This window comes from Camelus bactrianus, chromosome 26 (assembly GCF_048773025.1).
Source record: "Camelus bactrianus isolate YW-2024 breed Bactrian camel chromosome 26, ASM4877302v1, whole genome shotgun sequence".
NCBI classification, from domain to species: domain Eukaryota; kingdom Metazoa; phylum Chordata; class Mammalia; order Artiodactyla; family Camelidae; genus Camelus; species Camelus bactrianus.
The window spans coordinates 5,454,865-5,459,494 of NC_133564.1; the positions used below are offsets into that span (position 1 = coordinate 5,454,865).

Here is a 4,630-nt window from a genome sequence, read left to right on the forward strand (position 1 = left end):
AGGAAACTATTCCCTCCCTCCTGCCCCCACACCACACGCACGCACGCACGCACGCATGGACGCACATGCACAGTCAACAGCCCAGCTTTTAATGTGTAAAACTTCCAGGGAAGTTACAGAATAGGGAAATGTTGGGGTCCAGAGTAGGCTGCCCCAAAATGTGCCCGATGGACTATGCTGAATGAAAGGGACTTCACAACTGGCCAAGGGGGAGGGTATAGGTCAGTGGTAGACTGTGTGCTTAGCAAGCAAGCACAAGGTCCTGGGTTTAATCCCCAGTACCTCCGGTCAAAAATAAATACATAAAATCGAATTCCTCTCCCCGCCCGCCCCCCCCCAAAGTATACACTGCTGTATGTCAACTCTGTCTCAATAAAACTGGAAGAAAAAAAGGAAAAAAAAAATGATTTAACAAAAGAAAGAAAGAAACAAACAAAGAACTGCCCGAGGCAAGAGGAACACTCTGGCCCTCCTTTCTGCCTCCCTGGAAGCAGGGGAAAAAGAATTTTGTTTTTTTAAAGTCTCCCATCCCAGAGGAATCTATCAAGTCAGAGGTCTGCTTCCATGCCCTTCCATGATTCTCAAACGGTGTAGTGGGGTTTACCCAGATTAGGAAAAGGAGGGGACTCCTTTGGCCTGAGACCAGGCGAGATTCTCCCCCTCCCTCCCGCCTCCCTCCGTGCAGTTGGGACGGGGTGGCCTAAGGGTGGGGAAATTGAAACCAAAGAACAAAAGCCGTTCAACAGAGAGGAGCCGGAGGCCAAGTCAAAGGCTCTGACCTGAGCACAGAGCTTTCTGCATTTGAATGAAGCGATTGAACGAGGCCCTGCCGAATGGATCCTCCTGACGTCCCCGCCCCCGCTTCCAGGAGACAGTCAGTCGATTTGGGACCGATCGGTGGAGAAGGCCTGGGAGGCGGCGGCGGCGGCGGTGGCGGCGGCGGCGGCGGAAGCAGCGGCGGGGGCGGGGGGCGGGGTGGTGCGCGGGCGGGGGCGGGACCAACGGTCGCTCCAACTCTGCCTGCCTGCCTGCCTGCCTGCCTGCCTGCCTGCCTGCCTGCCTGCGGGGCTGAGGCCTGAGGGCCACGCTGGTTCCTGCCACTCAGGGAAACTTCTGCGGGTGTTGCCGAAAGATCGCCCTCCCCCACCCCGTCCCTGACGAGCCAAATAACCCAGAGACAGGGTCTTAGAGTTTAGAAGAAAAGAGGCAGCTTGATTGCTTTGCTGGGCAAAGGGGACTCACAGCAGGCTAGTGCCCTCCAAACTGTGAACCCGTCTTGGGGTTGGGGTTTCATGCTTCTGTGGACGAACAGGTTGGAGCATGAAAGGGAATCACAACAGGCGGGAGCACAAAAGGTGCTCATGATCAACAAGGGTCTCTGACGAAACTTAATCCTATATCAGGATGAGTGTCCTAATGGACAGGGTAGGTATTTAGAGGAATTCTCCCTGCGAGGGAAAACCTGTGACCCCAGGCAGATGCTTGGATGTCGGCCCAAAAACTCCCCCACACACTCAGCCGCGATCCGGAATTTTGAGCATGGGGAGTTTCCATCTACTGTCTGCAGCGCCTTGGATATACTAGGAGCACTTCGAGTGTCTTACCCGAGAGTCTCCTAGTGCGGGCCTCAGGGGAAATTTGGGGGATGGTCTGGAAATGCATGTAGCATGTAGTGCCTCCCCCTGCATAGGGGAGTTATTTAGCGGACTTCCCCCTGCCAGGGAACACCTGTGACCCCAGGCAGCTGCGTGGAGGGCAGCCCCAAACCTCCACCACACAGTCAGCCGTATTCCGGAATTCTGAGAGTGGGGAAGTTCAGACTTCTGTCTGCAGCACCTGGGATCTCCTAGGAGACCTTCACATGTCTTCCCCGTGTGTCTTCTATTGCGGGATGCCGGGGAAAGGCGGGGATGGGCTGGAAATGCAGGTAGCATGTAGTTCCACCCCCTGGACATGGGAGGTATTTAGCGGACTTCCCCCTGTCAGGGAACACCTGTGACCACAGGCAACTGCGTGGATGGCGGCCCCAATCCACACCCACAGAGTCAGCAGTGATCCGGAATTCTGAGCGTGGGGAGGTTGCGTCTTCTTTCTGCAGCACCTGCGATCTCCTGGGAGCCATTCGCGTGTCTTCCCCGAGAGTCCCTTAGTGCTGGCTGCCGGGGAAAGCCGTGGGATGGGCTGGAAATGCAGGTAGCATGTAGTGCCTCCCCCTGGACAGGGGAGGTATTTAGCGGACTTCCCCCTGCCAGGGAACACCTGTGTCCCCAGGCAGATGCGTGGGTGGAGGCCCCAAAACTCCCCCACTCAATCAGCCGTGTTCCGGAATTCTGAGCATAAGGAGTTTCCGTATTCTGTCCGCAGCGACTGGGATCTCCTAGGAGCCCTTCAAGTGTCTTCCCCGAGAGTATCCTAGTGCTGGCTGCCGGGGAAATGCGGGGGATGGGCTGGAAACGCAGGTAGAATATAGTGCCTCCCCCTGGATAGGGGAGGTATTTAGCGGAATTCCCCCTGCCAGGGAACACCAGTGACCCCAGGCTGCTGCGAGGTGGGCGGCCCCAATCCTCCCCCACACAGTCAGCAGTGTTCCGGAATTCTGAGTGTGGGGAGGTTCCGTCTTCAGTCTGCAGTGCCTGGGATCTCCTAGTAGCCATTCGCGTGTCTTCCCCGAGAGTCTCCTAGTGCGGGCTGCCAGGGAAAGGCGGGGGATGGGCTGGAAATGCAGGTAGCCTGTAGTGCCTCCCACTGGACAGGGGAGGTATTTAGCGGATTTCCCCCTGCCAGGGAAAACCTGTGTCCCCTGGCAGCTGCGTGGTTGGAGGCCCCAATCCTCCCCCACTCAATCAGCCGTGTTCCGGAATTCTGATCATAAGGAGTTTCCGTCTTCTGTCTGCAGCGCCTGGGATCTCCTAGGAGCCTTTCGCGTGTCTTCATCGTGAGTCTCCTAGTGCGGGCTGAAGGAGAAAGGCGGGGGATGGGCTGGAAATGCAGGTAGCCTATAGGGCCTCCCCCTGGACAGGGGAGGTATTTAGCGGACTTCCCCCTGCCAGGGAACACCTGTGATAACAGACAGCTGTGTGGAGGGCGGCACCAAACTTCTCGCACACACTCGGCCGTGTTCCGGAATTCTGAGTGTGGGGAGTTTCCGTCTTCTTTCTGCAGCGCCAGGGATCTCCTAGGAGCCATTCGCGTGTCTTCCCCGAGAGTCTACTAGTGCGGGCTGCCGGGGAAACGTGGGGGATGGGCTGGAAATGCAGGTAGCATGTAGTGCATCCCCCAGGTCAGGGGAGGTATTTAGCGGAATTTCCCCTGCCAGGGAACACCTTTGACAACACACAGCTGCGTGGAGGGCAGCCTCAAGCCTCCACAACACAGTCAGTCGTGTTCCGGAATTCTGAGTCTGGGGAGGTTCAGTCTTCTGTCTGCAGCGCCTGGGATCTCCTAGGAGCCATTCGCGTGTCTTCCCCGAGAGTCTCCTTGTGCGGGCTGACGGGGAAAGGCGGTGGATGGGCTGGAAATGTAGGAAGAATTTAGTGCCTCCCCCTGGACAGGGGAGATATTTAGCGGACTTCCCCCTGCCAGAGAACACCTGTGACCCCAGGCAGCAGCGGGGAGGGCGGCCCCAAACCCCCACACAGTCAGCCGTGTTCCCGAATTCTAAGCGTGGGGAGGTCCCGTCTACTGTCTTCAGCGCCTGGGATCTCCTAGGAGCAATTCGCTTGTCTTCCCCGAGTTTCTCCTAGTGCTGGGGCCAGGGAAAGGCGGGGGATGGGCTGGAAATGCAAGTAGCATGTAGTGCCTCCCCCTGTACAGGGGAGGAATTTAGCGAACTTCCCCCTGCCAGGGAACACCTGTGAAACCAGGCAGCTGCGTGGAGTGCGGCCCCAAACCTCCCCCACACAGTCAGCCGTGTTCCGGATTTCTGAGTGTTGGGAGGTTCCGGCTTCTGTCTGCTGCGCCTGGGATCTCCTAGGAGCGCTTCACTTGTCTTCCCCGAGAGTCTCCTAGTGCGGGATGCCGGGGAAAGTCGGGGGATGTGCTGGAAATGCAGGTAGCATGTAGTGCCTCCCCCTGGACAGGGGAGGTATTTAGCGGACTTCCCCCAGCCAGGGAACACCTGTGACCCCAGGCAGCTGCGTGGAGGGCGGACCCAAACCCACAAACATTCAGCCGTGTTCCGGTATTCTAAGCGTGCGGAGGTTCCGTCTCCTGTCTGCAGTGCCAGGGATCACCTAGGAGCACTTCGTGTGTCTTCCCTGAGGGTCTTCTAGTGGGGGTGCCAGGAAAGGCGGGGGATGGGCTTGAAATGCAGGTAGCATGTAGTGCCTCCAAATGGACAGGGGAGGATTTTAGCGGAGTTCCCCCTGCCAGAGAACACCAGTGACCACATGCAGCTGCGTGGAGGGCGATCACAAAATTCCCCCACACTGTCAGACGTGTTCCGTAATTCTGAGAGTGGATAAGTTCCGTTTTCTGTCTGCAGCACTTGGGATCTCCTATGAGCCGTTCGCGTGTCTTCCCCAAGAGTCTCCTAGTGCTGGCTGCCGGGAACGGCGGGGATGGGCTGGAAATGTAGGTAGCATGTAGTGCCTCTCCCTGGACAGGGGAGGTATTTAGCGGAATTTCCCCT

At 57.6% G+C, this 4,630-nt stretch overlaps 1 long non-coding RNA gene across 1 annotated transcript in view; it reads right to left on the reverse strand.

Moving 5' to 3' along the window:
• The window catches only part of LOC141575077 (uncharacterized), a 3,719-nt gene extending 2,782 nt beyond the window's left edge, over positions 1 to 937 (reverse strand). Inside the window, exon 1 of the long non-coding RNA XR_012502374.1 lies at positions 1 to 937. This exon is cut by the window's left edge and continues 1,902 nt beyond it. This is a non-coding gene — a long non-coding RNA (uncharacterized LOC141575077).
• Positions 938 to 4,630: the final 3,693 nt, after the last annotated feature.